General features: G+C 44.5%; 1 long non-coding RNA gene across 1 annotated transcript in view; it reads right to left on the reverse strand.

Annotated features, from left to right (window-relative positions):
- Positions 1–796: 796 nt before the first annotated feature.
- The window catches only part of LOC148162807 (uncharacterized), a 32,531-nt gene continuing 6,877 nt past the window's right edge, over positions 797–26,450 (reverse strand). The window contains exon 2 of the long non-coding RNA XR_015766478.1: positions 797–1,204. This is a non-coding gene — a long non-coding RNA (uncharacterized LOC148162807). The remainder of the gene's footprint in view (positions 1,205–26,450) is intronic.

The following is a 26,450-nucleotide window of genomic DNA, read 5'->3' on the forward strand; positions in this document are numbered from 1 at the left end:
CATAGGCTCCTCCTTCTCATTATACAGGCCAAGGCCAGTGCTTCTCCTCTCCAGAGCTTAGACAACAAACACCCTGGGAATATCCTCCCAAGTGACATACTCATCATACTCAGTCTTATTTTCAGTCAGTAAAAAGAGGCTTTCTCTAACACACACACACAAAATGTAGATCTTCTCTGGCTCTCATTCTTGCAACAAAAGGGGGGATAAAATGGCTAGAGCTGTAAACCATGCAAGTCTTGCAGTGTTTGGAGGCTACTTAAAAAGTGGTCTTGTCGGGGGTGGGGAGAGGATGAAAACAATGGAATGGAAGAAGGGTCTTTACAAAACTCTATTTGAGGAACTAGTATTCTCATAATACAGTAGAGTCAGGCTCCCAGATTTATTTCTCTTCCATACATCAGAGTCATGACCTTTCACTTGTTATCTGTGGAGCTCTTCACTTCTCAATGCAAAGGAAAGTGGAGGGAAAAATTACCTGGTATGTGTTGTGCCCCACTTATGCATTGAAATTGCTGGAAATACTCTCCTGGAACATTTTCTCCAAAAACAGTCTGATAAGGCCCCTTCTGCTTGTCGTGAGATGTTGCTCTCATATTTTATTAACAAACTCCCCCACCCCAAAATTGTAATCAGCCTGGCTTTTCTCATGTTCCCTTAGAAGAAAGGGAAGGTACAAATGTCTCAGGATGCAGAGATTTTCCTACAAACTCCAACATCTTCATTGCAGATTGTTATAACATGATTACATATCATGTAATATTAATAAAGATAACAGTAATGATAGTAACAGCAATTTTCAGGTGTTTTCACAGTTTTTATTAGAGCTGTTTAATACCTAATGACATAGTTATTTTATTATCTCCATTTTTACAAGGAATAAGGTTCTTGTAGAGAAAGTGACTTGCCCAAAGTAACAAAGCTAGTTGATGATATAGCTGAGATTCCAATCCTTGTCATTTGATGCCAGTTTGGACTGAGCTACTCTTAGTCTCTCTCTATCCACTGGGGTGCTTTTGACTGCAAATAAAAAAAAGTTGAGCTAAAAATCCAAAGGAAGAGCAGCCCTGGGTTTTGTTGATTCAGTGGCTCAGTGACATCATCAAGGACCCAGGTTCTTTTCATTTCTCTTCTCTATTACCCTCATTGTGTCAAATGTCATCCCCACACTCTTTCAAGATGCTGCCACAGTTCTAGGCATCACCTGTGTAGACAAAATCCAGAGACATAAAAGGTGCTATGTTTGTAACACATCCCTTTTTAAAAGTAGAAGCAACTTCCCCTCACCTCTCATTGGCCACAATTTCATCGCATGCCCTTATCTCAACTTGTCTATCACTTAGCAAGTGATACACACCATCTTGATTAGCTCAGACCAATCAAGATGCAATGTCCTAAGTCTGGAAAGAGCCCACTCCCTGCTGAAGAACATGGACTCTTAGAGGAAGAAAAATAAAATTTGTCAGCAAAGAAGAAAAGGGAAATGTTCTGGCATTGGCAACGAACAATGGTCATCACTCTTACCAATATGGCAGATTATTTATTTCCTAAAACATCCTGTTATTAAATAACAAAACAAAGCACCTGGTAATTCTATACCCATAATTGGTGTGTAGGGTTAATGGAATATGAGAAAAAGGTCAAAGTCCAGTATGGTTAAATACATATAGTGCTAGATCCACACACTGTAAAGGGAACTCCACTGACTAAAGTGAAGAGACCTGAGCTCTAATCTGACACTAACTGGGTGGTCTTAATCTGCCTAATCTTGGCTTCTTGTTTTACATTGGTTAACAATGCCTGCCTCTATCTACCTCACAGATTTTTCTTAACATAAATGGTTTACTAAATCATTATTGTTATTAAACTAAAGTCATTTTCCAATGAATACATGTATGAAGGAAGATTTCTGGTTTTGAAGACACACTGAGTGCTCATCCTGCTGGGTCCTTCCCACCCTTTCTGCCTCCTCCCCAGTTCTCAGAAAAACCTTGAGGTGGATCCTCTACCCCTGGTGCCTGGCCCTAAACCAAGGACCAGGATGTCTGTCAGTCAGCACCTGGGCTGCTTTTCTGAATTCACTGTAATGTACACATTGAAGCCCACTGCTTTTCTTTGTATTTTAGAGAAGCTGGGTGATGTGGGAAGGAGGGTCAGTGATCGTAGTGACAGTACGCTCTCCAAATGAAGTCAGGGAGATTCAGAGGGAGCTAAGAGAGGGCTAACAATCTTCCTGCTCCTTTTGTAGATGCTTCATTAAGCACTTTTATCTCTCTCGATATTTCTGGGTATCTCTCCATTGCTCTTTTCTCTGGTCACATCTTTTGGACTGAGATTTGTTCCTGCCCCTCTTTACTCACTGAGTCACTAAGTCAAACATCATTGCTAGATCCATTCTACTGATGTGTAGTAGGTAAGAACACATCTTTCTTATTTACTACAGTAGTTCTGGCCATTGCTTTACCTTCATTCTTATAATTTAAAGTTTTTAGCTGATTGCCTGTGAAAGAACATATAATAAAACCATGTTTGATTAAACTGGAAGAGATATAGAGATCATCTGGACCTTTGCTACTCAGTGTGATCTGCAAATCAGCAACATGGCATAACCTAAAAGCTTATTAGCAATGTAAAATCTCAGGCCTGCCCCAGACCTACTGAACCAGAAACCACATTTCAACAAAATCTCCAAGTGGTTCATATGCAGATTAAAGTTTGATAAGTGCTGATCTAAATCAACTAACTACCTCATTTCACGGAGAAGTCAAGTGACTTCTCTAAGGTCTCATAGCAAATTATTAGCTGAACTGGGGTGGATCTCAGGTATCCTTATTACTAAAACTGCACCACACTACCTCTTAAATACCATCGATTCATTTATACTTAGCTACTTTATCCAGCTCTCATTTCCATATAGGAAAGTAGACACTGACATAAAGATATATCAGTATTTGGCATTCAAATTTCCTTCTCTTACCACTACTAACATTTTTGATAACATAGCTTCAGAGTTTTCTGCAGCCTTCTTAGATCTCATTGTTTCACTTAATTAATTCACTAGGGCCTGCTTTATTCTAAAATAATGACATGAGCAGAGTTTCTCTTTAATGTTTTTCTACTCACCTCTTCCTTTCCCGTCCCCTTTTTAAGACTCCATCAACTGGATTAGCAACTAGTCTATCGACTAATATTTTATTTAAAAATCCTGTACTTACCTCTAAAATGAAAATAATCTAAAGCTTTCTTTCTGTTTTAGTTCTTAGTGAAGATCATGAGATTAAAATTGTGATTGCTTTGCAAAATGAATTGGGGAGTTCAATAATTTTTTGTTGATTTAAAAACCTATAGATCTCTTTATTATTATGTTATGTTAATCACCATACATTACATCATTAGTTTTTGATGTAGTGTTCCATGATTCATTGTTTGCACATAACACCCAGTGCTCCACGCAGAACGTGCCCTCTTTAATACCCATCACCAGGCTAACCCATCCCCTCAACCCCCTCCCCTCTAGAACCCTCAGTTTGTTTTTCAGAGTCCATAGTCTCCCATGGTTCATCTCCCCCTCCGATCTTCCCCCTTCATTTTTCCCCTCTTGTTATCTTCTTCTTTTTTTTTAACATATGAGGTATTATTTGTTTCAGAGGTACAGGTCTGTGATTCAACAGTCTTAACACAATTCACAGCGTTCACCATAACACATACTATCCCCAATGTCTATCACCCAGCCACCCCATCCCTCCTATCCCCCCACCACTCCAGCAACCCTCAGTTTGTTTCCTGAGATTAAGAATTCCTCATATCAGTGAGGTCATATGATACATGTCTTTCTCTGATTGACTTATTTCACTCAGCATAACACCCTCCAGTTCCATCCACGTCGTTGCAAATGGTAAGATTTCATTCCTTTTGGTGGCTGCATAATATTCCATTGTGTGTATATACCACATCTTCTTTATCCATTCATCTGTCGATGGACATCTTGGCTCTTTCCACAGTTTGGCTATTGTGGACATTGCTGCTATAAACATTGGGGTGCACGTACCCCTTCGGATCCCTACATTTGTATCTTTGGGGTAAATACCCAGTAGTGCAATTGCTGGATCGTATGGCAGCTCTATTTTCAACTTTTTGAAGAACCTTCATACTGTTTTCCAGAGTGGCTGCACCAGCTTGCGTTCCCACCAACAGTGTAGGAGGGTTCCCCTTTCTCCACATCCCCGCCAACATCTGTCGTTTCCTGACTTGTTAATTTTAGCCATTCTGACTGGTGTGAGGTGATATCTCATTGAGGTTTCCTAATGAAGGATTTGATGGGTCATACTCTATGGCTCATCTATATTTTGAACATTTTTACAAGATTATCCTATTTGAAGGATCATAACTACCTATAATCAAAAGCTGAGTAATATTTTCTTAGACAAAGTATACTGACATGTTTGCACCTTTGAGATTTGTTACTTCTTGAGCAACTTGGGGCAAGGATGGAAGGATGGAGAAGGGGAAATATACCCCTCAGTCCTCCCACTCCATCCCTCATGACTTCCGTCCTGAAATATATTATCTCATGTTTATCTACCTATTGCTTCCACTTATGACACTTCCATTAGCATTCTCCAACTCTTTTTATCCCATAGGAAGCAGCTAAGGAAAGAGGGACTAGGAGTCTTAAACTCCACTGCAGTATTTTCTTGGGATTTTTCCATTTCAGTGCCCTAAAGAGCATTTGGACAGCTCACAGTCATGCTCAGGTCACCTGACGAGGCACATGTCAGCATGCCCTGGAGCATCCATGGGTGACTCTGAGGCCCTCCCTGATCTGGAAAGATGTGGTCATGATTCATGTTTCTGCAGCAAATGACAAGAGGAAGAATAGAGTCTGCCACTTATTAGCAAGTGTTCCTGCTGTCCTTGTCCTCACACACTGTATTTCCCAGTTTAGAATTATCTCTTAACTTCAGGAACAACCTGCATTTAGAAGTTTCTGGGTAGCAAAGAAAAACCTATAATTTTATCACTACCACTCCTGCCCCCTAAGTTTGCTTTGAGAAATCTTTGTGATTGGAAGAAGCTAAGGAATATGCAGGAAGTCTGAAGAATCTTAAAATGTATTGCTCAAAGACAAATGTTTCCCTATCTTTTTTTTAGCTTCATCTGCATTTCTTTTTTTTATTTTTTATTGTTATGTTAATCACCATACATTACATCATTAGTTCTTGATGTAGTGTTCCATGATTCATTGTTTGCACATAACACCCAGTGCTCCACGCAGAACGTTCCCTCTTTAATACCCATCACCAGGCTAACCCATCCCCCCACCCTCCTCCCCTCTAGAACCCTCAGTTTGTTTTTCAGAGTCCATCGTCTCTCATGGTTCGTCTCCCCCTCCAACTTACTCCCCTTCATTCTTCCCCTCCTGCTATCTTCTTCTTTTTCTTTTTTCTTAACATATGTTGCATTATTTGTTTCAGAAGTACAGATCTGTGATTCAACAGTCTTGCACAATTCACAGCACTCACCATAGCATATACCCTCCCCAATGTCTATCACCCAGCCACCCCATCCCTCCCACCCCCTACCACTCCAGCAACACTCAGTTTGTTTCCTGAGATTAAGAATTCCTCCTATCAGTGAGGTCATATGCTACATGTCTTTCTCTGATTGACTTATTTCACTCAGCATAACACCCTCCAGTTCCATCCACGTCGTTGCAAATGGCAAGATCTCATTCCTTTTGATGGCTGCATAATATTCCATTGTGTATATATACCACATCTTCTTTATCCATTCATCTGTCGATGGACATCTTGGCTCTTTCCACAGTTTGGCTATTGTGGTCATTGCTGCTATAAAATGTTTCCCTATCTTGATTAACAGGTCAAGTAGGCAATTGCTTCTGTAATGTGGTCTCAAGCCATTAATCAACAAAAGGTCTGCCTACCTCATACATTTTCTTCTCTCTGACCAGAAATTCTGCCACTAATTTGCTGATGGAAGGGTCCTCCTTCTCTTTCTATGTTCAGGGACGGAGGGTACACAAGACAATACATCTAAATTCATGTACTCCACATTTTTCCCAGGACTAAACTTGCTCTGAATTTTTCACATATGTTCAGGAGGGTAGAGGGGGTACCAGGTGGGTATTGGGGGCTCTGGGGAGGAGGGGGTGGGAGGGGGAGAGTAAGCATCAGAGAGATAGAAACATTTTTAAACTGGAAAAGACTCCCATCCTAATGCTTTGCTCTGTAAATCAAGAAAGAGGCAAAGTTTGCAATGTCATTCAGCCTCCTCCAGCTTCGAGAATTTCCTTCTCTTAATGAGGCATCTCTTCCTCCAGCAACTGAATGGGAGAATAAGGAGGTATAGGGAAAAAAAAGAAAATCAGTGAACAACATCCTCTATGATAGCCCAAAAGTAAACATAGCAGTTTATTTACATACATGTTAATTTTATACAAGTAATCCCAGAATCATATGCTGCTTTTATGATTTCCTACATGTATATCCGTGGAGAAATACTCCTATTATTCCAGCACCAAAGGAGTGACAAACCAATTTGAGAATTACAATAGGATGTGAAATATGGGAACAGTGACAAGGCGGTCTCAGAGGTATCTGTAAGCACAGTTGTTAGTTCACTCCTCAAGTTCTGAGTCGAAGCTACAGAGGGAATCTACACAGACAGATTCAGGAGACTGAACTCCCTAGAGGATATGTTTATTCATCCATTTATTCACTCAACAAATATTAAGGAACCTGTACTATGTGGCAGGAATCCCTACTATTGGCTGGAGACTGGCAGCCCAAATATTAGTAAGACTGCTCTTGACAGCCGTAAGACAGAACATTATAATGCATCATGGTAAACTATAGTGGTAGAAACGGCAGAGTCCTATAGTAGAATTAAGAAATGGCACCCAACTTACAGAATTAGTTAAGCAAAGGGGTGTAGGTGTGTGTGTGTGTGTGTGTGTGTGTGTGTGTGTGTGTGTGTGTGTGTGTGTGTGTTGAGAAATAACAAGGCATGCATATGGAACAAAAGAAACATTCTGTTGCTGGAGAATAAATCATGAAGTGGATGCCAGGAAATAACCTGTAGAAGCCAGAAGAGCAGCAGGGATCACTCATGAAGAACCCTGTGTGCTATGTTAAGGAATGTGCACTTTGCTCTGTAAATAAAAACTGGGGAGCCATGAACAGAATTCAGTCAAGGGCATATCATAGCCAAACTTATTTATGAAGATGCAATTCTCTGCCAGCTATGTAGAGGATGAATTGGAGGAGGTAGGGAGAGCAATCAGGAAGTCACTGTTGTGGTTACAGGGTGATAAGGGTGATAAGTGGTTAAGGTTAAGAGGTGATAAGGGCCTGAACTAGGGGTGTTGCTGTGGGGATGAAGAGGCAGGAATAGGGCTGCGAGCTATATACGAGGCAAAACCAACCACATTTGGTAGTAGATTGAGTGGGGAGAGGGAAAAAAAGGGAGACGTTCAGGATGGCCCTCAAGTGTCTTACTGAATTTATTAGTAAATGGTGGGGCCACCAATCTAGAATATAAGAGGGAGGAAGTTTGGACTCAGCATAGCCATGTTAGTTTGGGGAGGGGGGTGCTAAGTGGCATCTAGGTGTAGATTTCTAGCCAGTCATTCAGCAGAAGGATCTGAAGGTCAGGCAGGGAGTTGAGATTTGGGAGTTAATAGCAGCAAGGTGGTGATTTAAACCATAAATTTGGATCCAGAGAGGACATGTAGAATGAGAAGAGAGCTGAACTAATGGTATAACTTTATGGAACACCAAAATGTCAGAAGCATCAGGAGAGAAGACTATCAAACCATAGGAGAACTAAAGGAAAAATCATAAAAAAGAACCAGGAAAGTGAGGCTATACAAGAGCCAAGATTCTAAAGAGATTCAATAACCTGCATCAAATGCACTGAAGTACAGCAAAGTGTGAGATCTTAAACATCTCATTGGATATGGTGGTTAAGAAATCATTGGTAAATTTAACTAGACCATCTGAATGGAAATGATGGAGCCAAAAGCCAAGCTGAGTGACATGAAAAGAAATGGGAATGAAGAAGTAGAGACAGAAAGTATAGCCCACTCTAAAGAGTTTGCATGAGAAGAGGAGAAAAGAGATTTGTTAAGAGCTAGATGAGGATGTGGATTCAAGGAAATATTTTAATATTGGAGGAAACTTGAGCAAGTTGATAGACTTAGAGGGGTAGAAATAGAAGATACAGAATGTAGGGTGATAAATCATGTGACAAATTCCAGAAAAGGCAGTAGGCAACAGGATCTAAGGCACAGGTGGAGAGATTGACCTTGAAATGAGAAGAGAAACTTTCAGGACTGGAAGGGTTAGTAAAATAGCTGGAATGCTTTTTGCTGCAAGCATCAGAAAATACAATCAAAAGAATCTTAAACAATAAGGAAACATTATTTTATCAAGATGTCAATGAGCAGGATGGTTATGGGAAAGGTTGCTAATTCAGTGGCTTAACAATGTCATCAAGGACCCAAGTTCTTTCCAGGTTTCTGCATTGGCACCCTCAACACACCAGCTCACTCCCACCATGGTCAGATTACCACAGTATCTCCAGACTACATTGTTCCATAGAACAATATCCAAAAGCCAGGAGAAAAGAACTATTCCTTAGGCTCCATTTTGAGAGGGAGAAAAACTTTCCCAGAAGCCCCTCCACAGATCTCCATTGAATGGCCAGAATTTTTTCACAATACTAAGCCAAGACTGAAAAAGGAAGTGAAATAGTTAAAACTGGGTTAGGCTAATTATGATTTATCCACTTGAGCTAGGCAAGAGGCGAGCCTCCCTGAAAATATTTGATAGCTATCAAATATCTGTACAAATCAGGGTTCTGTTAACAAGAAAGAATGGGTGAGCATGGCTGTTGGGTCAGCAACCAAAAGTGTCTGCCACAGTGAGGATAAATGTAGAAAAGTTGGTATCTAAGAATAGAAGTAATGCTTAATTTCCTTCATTTTCTTGACTGTTTGCTGACAATGAGGGAACAGGAGTTAAGTATGAAGTTTGAAGAAATAGGTAGGATTTGAAAGTCATTGAAGGAAATGAGAAAAAGTGTTGACTAAAGACAAAAGATTAAGAAATAGCGCTACGGGGCAAGCTGAGAAGAGAGTCCATGAAATTTTCAACATGCCAACCAACATCTGATTATTTTCCCAGTATATCCCCGTATTCAGGTATAAGAACAAAGAAGTTAGAGAATAATAGTACCATTGGTTCTAGGTTGGGATTTTATGGGTGATAAGATAGAAAAATAAAGGATGGCAAGGAACCAAAGATGCTTATGAAAGAGTGGTTCAGATCTCTGTATAACCCATGGAATCTTGGTTGTATAGAAGAAAAGAGGAGTCATAAGGTTCAGATAAACAGTGAGAAAATGATGTGATGAAGAAAGAGGATCTGCATATGAGGTCAGAGTTTAATGGGAAAGATAGTGTGAAAACAGGAAATTGTGACCAGAGACTGGATACGACAGTGTTGTCCAAGCAAGGTTGGTTGAAGAAGAGAGAAATAAAGGGCATTGGAGTTAACGATGTCCAGGAGTTTGGATACTGGGTTGCTGGACTGGATGTCTAACAAGTGCTACAATATCCTAAGATTTTGTCTGAAATAAATGAGAATAATGACTGGCAACCATCCCAAAATCATCAGTGAAGGAAGGAAGCTAACCAGGTAATAGGCAGATGTCAGTAACCTGGAGGCAAACAACATGGTATGAGTGGGTGGTATGACCTGGAAGGGAAAAGAGCTTTTACCTGAAGATTGATGAGGATTGTCTGAAGGTGGATGTGAGAATCAGGAGAACAGCAACATTTTTCTAGGAAGAATGCTGCATGGAATTTAGAAGTAAAATCAGTTGCTATTGGTGGAAACTGCAGACAAAATTGAAACTTTGAGGAGATCCAGATCTCAGTTAAAAAATGGAGGTTGAGGGGTCTTCTGAAATGTCTTTGGGGATGTAGAGGAGTGTATGTTAATAACAGAAGTGGGGCAGAAGTCACCAACACCCCCCAAAGAAATCTCAGGTCCTTGATAGGAAGAGATGACAGCCTGACTCAAACTCCATATTCATTTCAATAAGTCTAAGATTCCTCCATTTACTGAGGGGAGAATCTCAATGTGGCTAAGACTTCTATACTCTATAAAACATTAACAGTATCATTACTAATGCAAGGAAACCTTCTTATGCCAGAGCAAATAAAAAATAAAGGTGTGAGTTTAGCTATGAGAAAATGTGGCTCTGAGCAGGAATTTATGTTTCTGCTCAGCTGGTTCCTGCTCACTCACACTCTTTGTCTTTCTTCATTTGCATTTCTGGTTTCTTTTCTCATTATGGTCACTATTTACTTGACAGATGATAGAAGGCCAGCTGAGGGTAGAGTACCATTAGCATATAAACAAGATTTTAAAATAGCTGGAACAGAGAAGGACTTTAGAACCTGCTAATCCTCGGAGTCTTGACCTCAAAATAATCAGGAGAAAGTGTACTTGGGCAATTCTCAGCCAGCTTTAAGAATGTCCCTGCCTTGCCTTGGGTGACCTAGGGTGAGTCATCATTTAACTTGGCTGCAAGCTGCCACCAGGTCTTTTATTTAGCTCTATTATTCTAAAAAGATTTAGTAGCAAATATGTAGTACTTGAAGGAAATGTGGAACAGCGTAAAAAGTGAGGACTTTAAATTCAGACAAATCTAGATCTGAATCCCAGTTGCCAGACCCAGCTTTATTTCCCTTAGCAAGTTACTTGAACTCTGAATAAGAAAAGTCTCCACTTAAGGTAAGTCAGCTGTGGGTCAATTTCTTTATGTACATCCCCAGATTATTACCAACTCTACCTGCCTCCTGGGGTCAGCCACCCCCAGTGGTATAGTCTAAGCTCCTACCTAACATACTAAGTTAGAGAATTCTAGTATCCTTTCCAGGATTTCCAAGGTGGGTGCAAATGTTCTTCAAACCCCTGCTGTCAGCTCATTCCTTACCTCCCCTCACCACCTCCCTCCTGAGATGCTGTCCCCTCTCCCTCCAATGAGAAGTAGACAGGGCCCCTCCCCGTTAGGCCTCCACACAGCACCAACACAAAGCTTTTCCTGAAGGTTTAGTGCTAATGGAGGCAATTAAAGAAAAGGAAGCAGACTGAAGTAGAACATTACACACCAGACAAGATGGCATCCCTGCTAACCCCATTTTGAGCCTGTCCTACGGCGACCGTGGACCTGGGATCTCAACCTTCCATTGTGAGCTTTCCCTCATCCTCTCTGTCCTCTGAGCTCCAGAGCCACAAAACAGACATTTTCTGTTACTTTATGATGCAGGGCACTTTCAGGTCTCGTTGGTCTCACCTCATCCTCCTGCCCTTTGCCTTCAGCAACCATGAAGGCCACTTTAATGTGAGTTTCTACTCTGGGCTCCATCCCAAATAACACAAAGAGACATCAGACGCTTTGAAATGGCAATTTTTCTTGCACATGTTCCAGATCACAGGTCTGGTCAGAGATCCCACTCCCATAAGTACCTCCTGTAAGTGGAAAGGAAGGGAAAAATTGTTCTCCCCCCAGTCCTTGCAAACTTCTGGGTCCTAAGGTTCTGGGATTCTATCTTCCAGTTACACATATATCACTTGAAACCCTCATGACCACATTCCAAGACATGTACTATTATCCCCATTTCACAGATAAGGAAGTTTAAGCTTAGAAAATTAAAACTATTTTCCCAGTTTCACAAGCTAAAATGTAATCCAGTGAGGATTACACTCAGTGTTTGGACTGCTGCCCCCTCTTGGAAACCAGCTCTCATGCAAAAGTTAGCTTGAGGTGATCATGCTATGAGGAAGCCCCGTTTGCCATGTGGAGAGAGAAAAGCCTCACAGAGGAGCATCAAGGAACGAGGCATGTGAACAAAGCCTTCTTGGACCTCCCAGTCCATTTTAGTCACCAGCTGAATGCAGATGAGTAAATAACCCCAACCAACATCACATGGAACAGAACTATCTAGCCAAACCCTAAGTGAATTCCTTATCATTCCCATTTTTAAACCTAAAAGGTTAGAGCCCTTTGGGAGGCTCCACTAAGGGAGGTGGGTCACTCAGAAACCAAATTTGTTTCTCATAGACAACTTCTTCCTGAAGAATCTATTGGAGCAGGCCAAAAATACATAGCCCTTGTAGGAATACCCAAATGTAGAGCAGATTCTGGCTGAAAACTGCCCCAAACCATGGTTTTGAATTTCAGGGAAAAAACCCTAATTATGTCTCTGTCTATCCGTTTCAAAGTTACAGTGTATGTGTATGTGTCTATGTACCTATGCTTAATATCCTCTACATGGACACTGCTAAGAACTTTAGAAGGTAGCCAAGAAATACTCTATAATGGGGAGACTTCTGACTCCACATCAAAAAAAGCAATTTAACTACTTATGTTCCGTTTCCATAAACTTGAGAAATGTCTTCATACATTCATTCATGTAAGATATGTTCATGAAGCATCCACTTTGTGTCAAGCAACTATTCTAGGCTCAGTGGATTCCACCACAAAAAAAGGGCAGCCGTGGCCCTGCTCTCAAGGAAGTTCAACTCTAATGCCAGGAAGACAGGCAACAAATAAGGAAATGATTCAATAAAACATAAATGGGGGCTGAGGCATGGTAATAGTAAGAATTACGAAGAAAACAAAGTGTGAGCCAGGGGTAGAGCATGACAGGGGGTAGGCAGGGTATGGCAGGGAGCAGTATCTACTTTTAAGGTCCTCTCTGAAGAAGTGACTTGAGCAAAGATTTGAATAAATCAAGCGAGGGAACTGTGTGGAGAAATGGAGGAAGAATGTTCCAGGAGGAGGGGAAAGCACGTGTAAAGGCCCTAAGGAAGAAACAGGCTTGGGCTACTCAGGACAAAGCAAGTGGGCATTGTAGCTGGAGGGAGGACGGGAAGGAGGAGATTGGAGAGGTGCATGGGTCACATGGTAGAGACCTTCATACCACAGAGGGGAGCGTGGATTTTATTCTAGCATGTTGTGGGAAGGCATTGGAGGACTCTGAGCATTCATGCTGGCCTGCTGTATGACAAATAGACTCTGGAGGGAAAAGTGGGGAAGCAGAGGAACTGTTGGAAGGTTATTGTGATTTTCTGGAAGAGCAATGATAGTGGCCTGTGCCTCGGTGGTAAGAAGTGATAAGATTGTGTTTTGAAGGTGGAGTACCTCAATTACACATACACAGTTATTATTCAGATCGAGGTCCTCAGCTCTGAGATTTGGAAGCATTTCCATTTTTTAAAGTGATGACTAAAAGAGCTGACTGGGCACTTCATCAATGCCCTGGAAGACAATGTTTGGCATGCCAAGCCTGCCCCCTGAGTGCAGAGACACCCAAATCACCAGCTCAGACAGCTCTAGGGCAAGGAGACAAGTGGATTTTATTTGATCCCAAAGGAAAGCTCCATATAACCATGTGCCAGTGATGACTGTTGCTTCTGAGCCTAGGCAGACAGATTGGGTAACTTTCCAACCAGTCACACAGCTGCCCAGTGAATTTGTCCTATCTGCCATCTTGGAGAAGATCTCCAAGGACATGCTCCTTGGAGAACAACATAATTAAACTTTTCGTAGTCTCACCAATACACCTTCACATGCAGAACTAGTTCCTGGGAAAGAGGAGGACCAATTTGCATCAGAAACCCAGTGTCTTCTGGGAAGTAACTTATTCTCCCACAACTTTCCCCCCCAAGATTTAAAATGACAGAGTGACTCCTCAGTGGCACAGTCGGTTACGCATCTGATTCTCAGTTTCTGTTCAGGTCTTGATCTCAGGGTCTTGAGATGGAGCCCTGCATCAGGCTCCCGGAGTCTGCTTAAGACTCTCTCTCCTTTTCCCTCTGCCCCTCCCCCCCCGGCGCACTCTCTCCCTCAAAAAAACAAATAAATCTTAAAATAAGAAATGGCAGTAGCCCTGACCATGTTTCTTTGGCAGAAGAAGATTCCAAGTCCCCAAAGAAAACAAGGCAAAGGGACACCACGCTGGGGACCCAGGCTCATGCAGGAGCCCGAGGTTCATGGGGCTGGACCAGTTCTGGGATAGCACATGGCTGTGGCAGAAGGAGTCTTGCAGCACAGCCTCCAAAGCCATGGTAGCACTTGGGAATGACACTTGGGAGTAGAATGTGAACTTAGAGAGCTGTGATTTTGGAGCTCAAGCATGGGGTTCCTTGACAGTAGTGACTATACTGTAGACCTGTGAAGACATCAGAACATCGACAAATAGTTTTCAACAGTGGTGCCACGTGGCAGTGAGACAAACAAGCAGCATGGGACAGATCAGATGTCGCCTTATCACCTCCTATCTTGAAAGCATCTCTGGATCCCTTTGGGCTGCATGAGCCCCTCGTCTTCGCAGACAAGAAAGAGCGAAAGTCCTCAAGATGAGAGCCTGTACTTCCTGGAGGTGCCTGGGTGGCTCAGTCGGTTAAGCGGCTGCCTTCGGCTCAGGTCATGATCTTAGGGTCTTGGGATAGAGTCTTGCATTGGGCTCCTTGCTCAGCGGGAAGCCTGCTTCTGCCCCTCCCCCCTGCTCATTCTCTCTCTCTCTTTCTCTCTTAAATAAATAAATAAAATCTTTTTTTAAAAAAGAGAGCCTGTACTTCTTAAAAATAAGAACAGATGGGACCTTAGTGATTAACTGGGGAAATAAAAAGCACCATATATCTGGTAATGGATGTACATGTGGTATGGTGTCTGGTGTACCATGTGTAGGGTAAGGCATGCATATGTATACCTTACACATATGATTAGAACGTACTGACTAACAATCATAAAAATGTGGCACTACTACATTTACTTGCAGGAAAATGGGTGCTTTTATTTACTTTTTTTACTTGTATTTATTTTCAAATTTTCTACAATGAGCATACACTACTTTCTCAAAAAAAAAAAAAGGTAAAGCAAATATAAAGAAGAGAATATTTAGTTTACATTCCTCAGCCTGCCAGACAAGTGCCCCCAGGAGTGACCCCAGGAACCTATAACCAATGATGACTTCTGGGTGCTTTTGTAGCCCCTATGGATGGCCAGAGGTGGTGATTCCTGGGCCAGAGCCCACCATCCTCTCAGCAGAAACACTGATCAGATTGTTTTCTGAGCTGAAGGGAACTTCCTCAGCCCAGAACAGGACAGGACGAGTGGCAGGTCCCTCCCCAACCTCCTGTCACGGGTCAGGGCTCCCTCAACAGTCCAGGTGGCCCCATGAGGTGACTGCTCAGGGATGTCAAGCGGGGATCTCCCACACAGATTCTCTGGTCCCACATGTGTACTTTACATAGAGTTTCACTTCAGGTACCAGGTATCACACCCACCGAGCAACAATTAGACCTTCCCTCACGTGATTTGCATGCCGCAGCCTGGCCTCCTGGGGCTACTCCACTGTCACAGACATTTATATATTCTGCCCTCACAGGGTCAGAGCTCTGAGCTGAAGGCTGAGGGGCACACAAAGATGATACCTCAACCCTGCCTTCAACGACCCCCCTGACCAGAGGGAGACAGGAAACCTAGAAGAGCCTCCGACACAGGTAGAACGCACTGTTAAAATAGAGATGAACAGGTAAACTTGTGACTGACTTCCTCCCATGCCAACCACAACTATTTCTTCCTTCTGGTACCAGGTCCTGTCTTCAAGCTTCTCTCAGAGGAGCCCCCTTACATCTGTTCCCACTACTTCTGCAATAGTTCCACTCTCACCAAGACTCACTCACCAGGCTCTAACAACCTTTCAATCCATTCTCCATGTGTTGCCAGAAGGATCTTTCAAAAATCCATGTTTTCCCCTTCGCTTCATTAAAAACAGGCAACAGGCCTCCACTTCCTGCTAGGGAGTCTTAACTCACTGGCATGGCATTCAGTGCCTTGCCTAATATAACCTATTGTCCCGGGCTGAGCTCTCTCTTTTGCTTTCTCTTCCTGCCTCCAGCCCCCCAGCAAACCCCTATAGCCATCTCCCACCTGCCCCACCTCCCCCGTCCCAACACACACATCCAGAACAATAACACTAGACTTACCAACAATCCTCAAATACAATACAGGAAGATCCCTTTCCTTCATTCTTCAAAGTGCAATTTAAATGTCTCCTTTTCCATAGAGCCCTCTTCAGACCTCAAGTGAGAATTAATCCTACCTGCGATCACAATAGCACTTTGCTTATATCTTCTCCATTGTACTCATCATATTACGCTTTGCCATCCTCCACTTAACCTTGGGCTCCCAGAAAACAACTATCACATGTCACTCCCCTTTGTACCCCTCACAATAAAGGACCCAGCATACAGCAGATACTTGTTTGCTACTTATTGAATGAGGAACCAAGTCATTCTTTTCTGTTTGCAATACTATATGTGTGTGTGTGTGTGTGTGTGTGTGTGTGTGTGTGTGTGTGTGTATTTAAGAAACCTCATGGTTCAAGCAATGGTCCTCAGATCCTACATGGTTATGTAGTACTAATTGGTCCAATAATTAATATCCTGATATAAATCTTTACAATTTAATTTTGTTCACTGAATTTACTTACATTGATAGCTCTCTCATTCTTCCTATAAACACACAACACACACACACACACACACACACACACACACACACTACTGATTCTGTTGTTTCCCTAAAGAATCCTGACTAGTACACCAATCCACCCTCTACAGGCCAGAAAACTAAGCAAGTCTTGCCTGTTCAGAGGGCCTGGCCCCAGTGGATAATGCACATCAATCCAGTACAGTTATTCATACAGGAACACTTTTTCCAAAAGCCCTTGCTGTTTCTTCCACCTGGAGGGACATCCATCATTGTGACACTCCTGGCCCTCTCCACTCCCCACTTACCTGCTTGGTGAGTTAATGGAGGAACCAGAGAGAGCCACCCAGCCCCTTCCCCATCTTCTAGTTCCTCCTGCCTTTTTCCACTCTTAGTCTGACCTGGGAAAATGTCCAGCTATGTCTGTAACAGGGTAGGCAAGTCTGAGCAATTCTGTGCTCAATTTGTTTCTCGCTCTAAGCTTCGTCGTCCAACTTAGCCTCTAACAGTAATGAAGGTAATACTTTCTCTCCATTCTTACTGTTCTATTTACTATGCAGAGCCCTGAGCAGAGAAGAGGTCCCCAGCCAATGCACATAGCTTGACTTCATAGTTTCTAAAGTGTATCTACCTAGAGAATAAGGCCTCACTGGGTCCTGGGACATCTCCTGAGGGGCCTGGAGTGACAGAGCTGAAGCAGCCTCGAGGTTGCTTCAGTCCAACGTCTCCTGGTACCGGTGGCGGGGGGTTGGGGGAGGGGAGGATTACTATACTTGCTGCTGCCTGTGGGAGTTCTAAGGAGCAAATAAGAACATGTACGTGAATATTTCTGCAGTCCATCCTCGTATGTGAGTGCAAGGTGAAATTATTTTTGTGGCTGTTGTAATCCTGCTGATGTAGGATCCCAAATGCCCACCCAAGTAAGTTCCATCAACTATTTCTAGACAACTATTTCTCAGGAGCTGTCTTGCCTGGGCTTTCCCAACATTTGGATCAGCTACCACGTGGCCTCCATATCCCACCAGACATTCAGGTACCTGTGGCTAGATATGGAAGAGAATGCTTCCCCTCCCCGGAGGGTGTTACAAAGTTTTTCAGGACTCCTGAAGCAGAAATGTTCCTGCCCAATGCCTTGTGCTGTTCATGTGAACTCTTTCCATTTGTTCTTCAAGCTAATTCCCTGCCTCCCTAAGGCAGGTGGGCCAGGGCTGGGACAGATTTGCATGACAGACGCTGGGCCCATACCATACCCTTCAGAAGCATAAAACCCTGTTACCAGGTCAAAGTTGTGGTGCTTCATTCCCACTTTTATAGGACAAGGAGTATTCTAGGAGGTTCCTGAGTCCCTGGCTGAATCACTGGACCAATTTTCCAGAAATGCCCAGACATGTCTGAATTCCAGTGGTGGACGCAGTGCACCCCTAAGGCAGTTATGTTGCTGCCTTCAATAAAAAGGGCCCTCCAAATCTCGTTTCCTGGCCAACGGACTCCCAAACCTGACCTCTGGGCTCCTCTCCTCTGTCTCTCCGTCTCTGTCTCTGTCTTTCTCTGCTTTACTCACCCAAGATGAGGGGGTAGTGTGCTAGGGCTGAGTTGTAAAGGAAGGCACCAGCATGAGTCAGCCTGGGGATGTTTTCCCTCTGTTGCCCAAGCAGATGATGTATTTTATATTTTGCCCATCCTCAGTGGACTCGAGACCTTTATCCTGTGCTGTGTGCACTCACCTCCCTTGTGAAGGAAACTTTCCAGCATAGAGCAATCCCCTGGCCGCAGGCAATCCTGCAGCCTTAACTCCATCCAGGTGGCCGCCATGTCTGCGGGCTGGGGGACAGAGAGCGTGTGAGGTGGGTGGTGCACCTGCCCCCCTGCCCCGCTCCCTACGTGGCGGCAGCAGCACCAGCTCCAGCTGCAGGTTCCACTTGGCGGGGAATTCCCTGCACAAAAGTCTCATCCTGTCTGCCGGCGCAAGCCAGCTCACTTCCTTCTGGGCAGCTCATTCTCTAGGGAGGGCACAGGGAAGGAAGGCTGCGGAGGAGAAGGGTGCTTAGGGCACGAAGAGTCAGGAAGGGTTTAGTTCTCTTCCAAAAAAGGACTGAGCCGGCAGAGCCTGGAAACTTCCCTTCCCAAGCCAGGGGTGGGGAGGACGTGGTGGTGGATGCTGTAATGGTGACGTGGATCGTCCCTCATCCAGACCGTAAGAGGCCTCTGATGCCTTAACCTCGTCCCTGCTGCTAAAACACATGTGGCAAAGGCTGTGGCTGTGGATTTCTAGGGAACGCAGCATGGGAGCCAGCTGGACCCTCACCCTGGCTGGGCGTGCAGGGGCTGAAGCCAAGAGACGCATCTGGGAGGAGGCTGCCAGAGGGACCCCAGAGAGGCCAAAGGGGACCCTAGGACGAGGGGCCTGTGCTGGTGTGAGGTCTGGTGTTATCCTTTCCCCAACACCCTGCCCAGCTGTCTCCCCCACTTTGACAAAAACAAAATGTCAAGTAATGGGGAGGATATTAGTCTGTAAACATGGTGGTATGAGAAATGTCACATAGCTTTATTTACTTCCAATGAATCTGACTCCGGTCTGGTGGGAAATCCAACCGTCGTTACTGCAGCCCCCATACCCCCCAGAATTGTGCAAAGGGCCCCAGGATGCTTCTGCTGCCCCAAATAGTCGAGAGGCCCCTGCAGCCCACACTGGTTATGGCACTGCGCCCTCTACAGGATCCCTTGAAATCTAACCTCGCTGTGACTAGAAGACGGAGACTGAAAGCCTGATCCCTCTGGAGCCTGGGGTCTTGCCCCCTTAGGTGCGCCATCCCCTCCAAAACCTTGCCAGCTCCCCAGAGACACTGTCAGGGAATGGAGCAGGGCCTCCCACTCTTTGAGGGGCTCTCTGGCTCCCACTGCTTTCCCAGAGAAAAGGAACATCTCCCTCAGTCCCCTCACCTCTTTCCCTCAAAGGTCCTCACCCCCAAGAAACCCCACATGGTGTCTGTAACCTCGGACTGGAAGCTGGCAGGACAAATAATCCCTCAGATAACGATTTATTTGCCTACCACAGTATTTTTAATTTTTTTTAAAGATTTTATTTATTCATTTGAGAGAGAGAGAATGAGAGATAGAGAGCACAAGAGGGAAGAGGGTCAGAGGGAGAAGCAGACTCCCCGCCGAGCAGGGAGCCCGATGCAGGACTTGATCCTGGGACTCCAGGATCATGACCTGAGCCGAAGGCAGTCGCTTAACCAACTGAGCCACCCAGGCACCCTATTTTTAATTTTTTAAATTGTTGCCACATTAGAGGATGATACTCAAAATATGGATTTCTGGCTCTTCTGGAAAAATCAGAAAATATGGCAAATGAGGCCCATTTGATGGGGTCCGCCCATCCATTTCCTGAACACCTGTTAGATTCCAGGTGATAATCTAGGTCCTGGAGCTAAAAGGGTGAACAGAACAGATGAGGTTCCAGTTTTGGGGGAGCTTACATTCTATTTCATGGTGGGGACATAGAAACAAACATTGACTGGGGGGGTGAGAAACAAGCTACGAACCAGTGATAAACAAGATCCTTTCCAACCATGATGAGGACTGAGAAGAAAATATACCAAGGTGTTAGTGGGGAGACCAAGAGCTCATTTAGACTGAGAAGTCAGGGCAGCTTCTCCATGGAGGAGTCATTTGAGCTAAGACCGAAATGACAAGGAGTTTGGCACATAGAGATCTATAGGAAGAGCAAGCCAGGCAGGAGAGACACCAAGTACCAAAGCCCCATGTTGGGTATAAACTGGACTTCTAAGAGTGACAAACAAAAGGCCAGTGGGGCTGTTTGGTTGACATCAGAGTTGTGCTTTAGGGCTTGAATTCAGGGAAAGAAGGACACTGAGGAGGGAAAGCCTTTGCAGAGGAGAGAAGGGAGTCCTGGAACAATGCAGCAGGTTGGGTCTAAGGAGAGAGGTGGCCAGCCAAGAACACTCTCACCATGAAGAAGCATGGCCTGTGGATTCTAGGAGCACTGGCATTTGATACGGAGTTTTATATGGGTTATAATTTTCTTGTGGTAGCATCAGGTCCTTGGGAAAAATTATCTACTCCCTATCACCCTGAATTAGCTGTTTTAAGAGATACCATTCAGGCTGTGATCTTGTTCGGAGGGCTAGACCACAGGGAGCTCTAGAGCAGTGGGTTTTAAACTAGGCCAAGGAGATCAGCGGAGCAAGTCCAAGTCAGGAGGAGCTGAAAGAAACTGAAATGACTTCAGGGACATGGGAGCACTCTTTGGTGATTTTTGGAAACACTTGGGGGAGCAAGAGTCTTGAGACACAAAAGCTGGGGACTCCAACCATGGCATCTGGATAGTGATGGTAGTGACCACTGATGGCTGGGAAGCGTCTTGAAGGAGAAATAGAACTAGGCAGATGGATGAAATTAAGATCATATTTGGAAGACTTGAATTGGATCTATGACCCTAAATGCAAACCCTTCTTTCAAGAACTCCCTTGGCTAAGTTACCTCAAAGCTGCAATCATTAGGCTCCTGAAAACAATGAGCAGAACAGCAGTGTGTCCCTGCTCCTACTTGGCTACATGGCTCTTCTTGCAGGCACCACCAAGGGAGGGTCCTCCTGTGACCAAGCTTGCTCGGACAGCCTGACACGTCTCCCCGATACAATGCCGAGGGTGAAGAGGTGAAGGAAAGCACAGCCCATGGGCCCCCTGAAAGGCCCAGCATTGGCAGGGGGAGGGGCAGGACGATGTCCCATCTAGTAACGCATTCCACGGGCAGTGGTCTAAGGGCTTGGGCTGCATCAGTGATTCCTGCCCTCGTGGAGCTGATATTCTAGCAGGTGAAAACAGATAACAAATAATAAAAGCACAGCAAGTAAGTCAATTATACAGTATGGTGGGTGGGAAGAGAAAGGTGCTTTAGAAAGAAAATGCGGCACAAGACGAGGGAGATCAGGAGTATTAGGAAGAGGGGCCATTGCACGTTTAATGTGGTGGTCAGAATCAGGTGACATTTGAGTACAAACTGAAAGAGGTGAGGGAGAACATTCTTGGCAGAGCAAAGAGCCAGCGCTAAGGTCCTAAGATGGGAGTGTGCCTGGTGTGTTTGGAGAACAGCAGAGGCCAGTGTGGCTGGGCTGTAGGAGGGAGCACAGGGTAATGTAGGAGGGGATGAGGTGAGGAGGTGACACAGGTCACGCCATGCGGGACTAAGCCACTGTTAGAAGTTGGAACCCACCAGGGCGCCTGGGTGGCTCAGTTGGTTAAGCGACTGCCTTCAGCTCAGGTCATGATCCTGGAGTCCCGGGATCGAGTCCGGCATTGGGCTCCCTGCTCAGCGGGGAGTCTGCTTCTCCCTCTGACTCTCCCCCCTCTCATGTGCTCTCGCTCTCATTCTCTCTATCAAATAAATAAATAAAATCTTAAAAAAAAGAACTTGGAACCCACCAGCTGAACAGAAAGTGCCATAAGCGCCATTACAGCCGGGGCTGCTCATTGTCGTCTCTGAACACCTGGCATAGTCCCTGTCCGCGGTAAGTCCTTGTTGCGCGACTCACTGCATGTGAAATGCACCCTTTATGATGGCCCCGTGTGTGGGTCAGGGCTGAGTCATCACCACGGGCCCCTCTTTGCCCTGCCCCACGCTTCCATGCCCCCTCCAGCCCTGCAAGCGTCCCTGATACGGTATCAGTCACCACCCAAAGCCATGTCCTTATCTGCCCTAAGGGGACACATCACATGTTGCCAGAGACCATATTACATAAAATTCTTGGAGAAAAAGGGCTGAGAATGCAGGTCCGTGTGACCTAATGAAAAGAGCCAGCCAGTCAACCTTACCTCCGGGCCCTCCATCCCTGATTCCACCTTTTATGGCTCTGCTCTCTGCAGCCTGCTCCCCTTCCTCCCTCCTCCCTGCTCCCTCCCTCATCCCTCGTCCTCCCCCTTCCTTTAACCCCCTCCCCCTTCTTCCCTTCTACCTCCTTTTCTCCCCCTTCCCTTCTATCCCCTCCATCCCCCGTCCCCCTCCCCTTCCCACTGAGTCCATTCAGTGAGCCGTAAAGTTTTCCTCAGGAAGGAATTTGGGCACAGAGGCAAGACAGGTTATGAGGCACACTAATAAGCAGGGGAGGTGGGTGTGCTCGTTCCATTTTCACGTGACGCAGCACAAGCCGGCAGACCAAATGTTCCCCAGGGCCTGACTGTGTGGGGCCAGCAATGGAGGAAAGAAAGGAGGGACCACAGCCTGCCCTGCCCCCACCCCCTACCCCACGACAACAGACCAGGGAAGCTCAAGTCAGCCTGTTCTTGGGGGACCTGTCTCTCAGGAAAGAGTAGAGTGATGCCTCTGGGTCTCAGGGCTGTCCACCAGGGAACCCAGTAAGACTGCATGGGGAACACTGTAATGAAGCTTTGCAAATGCTTCTCAAATTATCAGGCCCCGCCAAAATCTTGCTTTGCCTCTCAGGGTTACAGCAACCACTCCCACCTACCACATTTACTAAAAGAGCTCTTGCACCCTCTCAGTGACTCTGTCTGTCCTTGGGCACTTGCCAGTCACACAAAGTAAGCGGAGAGAAGCATGCACCTGCCAGCCCTGCAAATGCCTGTGTCCCTCACCCCTCCCTCCCCAGCCCCGAAGAGCACAAACAATGCCAATGAATATAAAGGTGCTCCGGAAAGGTAAACATTAGACGAATGACCTTGGCTCAGAGGTGAGCAGGGTCACCATGCTCCTTAAAATATACATCTGTCTGAATCAAACCCCCATTTTATATTCTGGGGGAAATCTAATGCGTGCCTTGAGATCTCTGCAAATTGCAAGGGAATCTCTATTCTCCTCGCTCACCTCTGGCTCCAGTTTCCTGCTGTCCCTGAATTCTCGTTCTCCGTTCTCCATAATTCTGCACCTTCTTCGCCCAACCCTATCCTCTTGCCTAAAAGCAATTATTTTTACAAGCATTGCACATTAGCCGAATTTTTACTGACGGTTTGTAGGTCACGAGGGATGGGTTACATTTGCTCACCGCTCAGCAAGCAACCTCCCATCTAATACCAGATGGCCCGTTTTTGGAACATTCTCTAGGGATTTCTCACGGGCCGTGCCTTTGTGGGCAGCACCAAGGCCTCTCTCGCCCTCTCTCCTCCAGGAATTCTTCCCACTCCTCCCTCAGAGAAGGGTGGCTCCCTCCTGGGCTCGACACACCCAGAGCCCATCTGGGTGTGCCAGGGACCTGAAATCTGCTGGCTCCTTTAGCAGACACTTGCTTTAAAAATGGTGATCCTTTTTCTTTGTCTCGCCATGAAAATCATTATTTTAATTCCAATTCTTCAGCAAGCAAAGGAGAGGTCTTCTATTTCCCTTTATAAGGTCACTTCCTAATTTGTAGCATTCTCTGCCTCCTGTCCTTGAGGCCCAAGCCTCCAGTCCCATTCATGGCTAAATAAATAGACTCTGCCACCTTGGAACTCCACCACCTGCCCCAACAGCACCAGCACACAGCGCTTATAAATAATGTAAGTAATGTCTTGACGTTACCACGTTATAACCACTGCAGACGCCTATGTCGCCAAGTGGCATAAGCCAAGGGGCTTACCTTGGGTGCTAGGAGACCCTTAGGAAGCCAGGAACAACTACAGATTGTCCATGAAGCCCCTGAAACTGTATGCAGCCATGTGCATTCTTCTGTAGACAGGGTTTATAACTTTAATAAGATATTACCCCCCCCAAAATGTTTTAACCATCTCAGGTAGCCTGTGAACAAGACAGAGATCTGTATCAACAATGCAGGCTGAGGGGCTAACGTCACCTCAAACCAGGTCATTATTTAATTAGCAGTTTGGGAAAGAGGAGAAATCATTACGAAAAGACATACCTTTTCAAAAATTGTTGCTCTGAGAGTTGTTAAAAAAAAATCAGCAGGAGTTAAGGAGCAGGGAAAATAAAAATACAAATTGTTGTTTTTATATGGAGAGTTTTTAAAGATGTGATTCAATAAGCTGATGCCTAACATCTAATGCCTTTTCACAGACATCTACAAAGTAATTCTGAAACGGAGATGTTTACTTCTATATTTCACATTTTGAAGAGTCTGGTTTTATAATCTTAAATATTAACCATAAAAACAAAGATGAATCAGATACATAGATTTATTGTATTCATTGCGGAGCAACTTCGCTCAGATAAAACAACTGCAACAAATGAGCCCAAAGTGAAGGATGGATGGAAGCCTAGAGCCAATTAAAACTAAATGGGAAAGAGATTTAAGTCTGAAAATTGAAGATAAGGGTTGCCAATTATCCTGCCATCTAACCAAACACACAACTGCTACTGTTCTGGATGACTTGATGTATTTTTAATTATCATATCAAGCATTTGACTCTTGTTAGAAAAAATGAAATTGACCATAAAAAAAAAATCAGCTCTTTCCCCCCATAATTCAGACAGAGAAATAGCCCTCTCTGCCCACATGGTGTGTGTCTGTAGACGCACAGTGGTGCGGTACCATTAAAATGGTACCATCAATTACAGAGAGTGCTCACCATCGCCTGATCTGTGTTTACCTCATATTAATTCTCAATTGAATGTGGAAATGTTTAGTTTTGCCTCATTTACACTGTTAATAGTTTTACACTAGATTATAAGGAAACAGATGAGACAGAAGGCCCTGAGAGAGTGACACAGAGCTGAAAAGTCTTCCCCGAACTTGCCCAGTGGAAGACAATACTGCCCTTAGGTTCCAAGCAAGGGGGCCCCTGGCCTGGACCTGTGTGCTAAGGGGGCTCCCACACCTCACAGCACACACACACACACACACACGCACACACGCACGCGCGCGCGCGCACTTAGGAAGGTCATGTGAATGCCTCTGGCACTTGGGATCTAGTGCTCAGGACAGGCATGGAGCAACCCACAATCCCAAACATCTACTCTTCTTTCTAGCACCCTTCAGCCCCAGGGAAATATTTCACATCTCTTGCCCCTGTCCTCTAAACAAAAGGCAGCTGCATCTGAATGCCATGAAGGTTTGTGGGTTTCATCCTGCAGACATTGAGCCAGGGGGAGAAGTTGAGGAACAGAGGCATTTAGGTGTAAGAGAAGAGACAAATTAACCTGTCAGATCCTTCCTCGTGGTATAAACGCAATACTTCTTGCATACCCAATGATTGTTTCCTAGTAAGTACAGGGTGTCTCTTATCTTCCTTCTCTTTGTATTCTAATTTGAGGTTCCAGATGTATTCACAAATGATCACAGTATTGGCAACAGATGCAGGTAGCAGCTGAGGAACATTTTGCAATATTAAACAAATCATATTACCCTTAAATTTGTGTGTATGAGTGAAGCGTGAAACCAATATTTTTACTGGTAACTAAAAGAATATTGAATGTTAAAGCTATACATTGTTTTATTTTGGTAAAAATACTTTTAAATATTTAATTACATTTCAAAAAAATTCCAATTAAAATTCAACTTCATTGAAAATATTTACATTTGATATTTCTTCAGGGAACCTGGAGTAGACATACTTTGACATGCCCATTCTTTCTGTTATGTACAGCTAAAACCCTGAATATTATATGTAAAATAAAGATCAGAAGACTCTGAAAGGCAACGAGAAGGCAGACTGGCTAGAGATATCAGAACCCAAGGAATGGCAGTGGTCAGTGCCTTGGATTTTCTTTTTGCCTCATAAATTCCAGACTTGGAGCTAAACAACCCAGCAACTCAGAAGCACCAACAGGCAGACAAAGCAAGTCCCAACAAAAACCACCTCTCTGTCACCAAAGGAATAGGAAAGGAACAGCCTAGCAGACTGGAAATTTGTTAGACTATCACCACTCTAACCCAGCCAAACTCTAAAAAT

The sequence above is a fragment of the Eumetopias jubatus genome, unplaced genomic scaffold (genome assembly GCF_037043125.1).
Source record: "Eumetopias jubatus isolate StellerSeaLion01/CBP00866 unplaced genomic scaffold, mEumJub1_p1.0 scaffold_12, whole genome shotgun sequence".
NCBI lineage: Eukaryota > Metazoa > Chordata > Mammalia > Carnivora > Otariidae > Eumetopias > Eumetopias jubatus.